The following is a 210-nucleotide window of genomic DNA, read 5'->3' on the forward strand; positions in this document are numbered from 1 at the left end:
AACCCCCCTCTTTGCTTACATGAAATGGAATATCCCATGAGCGTCTCTCTAATCCGATTAATATCCGGAATGGCTCCGTGCGCCAAATTAGAAGTTCAGGCAACAATAGCGATCGTCCGGCAAGCGCGCGCCCGTCACGTGATCGCCGAATAATTGATGGGATGAAAGCCAATACATTATTGTTTTTGCGTTAAAGGGAGCTTAGCCCCC

This window comes from Penaeus monodon, chromosome 22, assembly GCF_015228065.2.
Source record: "Penaeus monodon isolate SGIC_2016 chromosome 22, NSTDA_Pmon_1, whole genome shotgun sequence".
In the NCBI taxonomy this organism is placed as follows: domain Eukaryota; kingdom Metazoa; phylum Arthropoda; class Malacostraca; order Decapoda; family Penaeidae; genus Penaeus; species Penaeus monodon.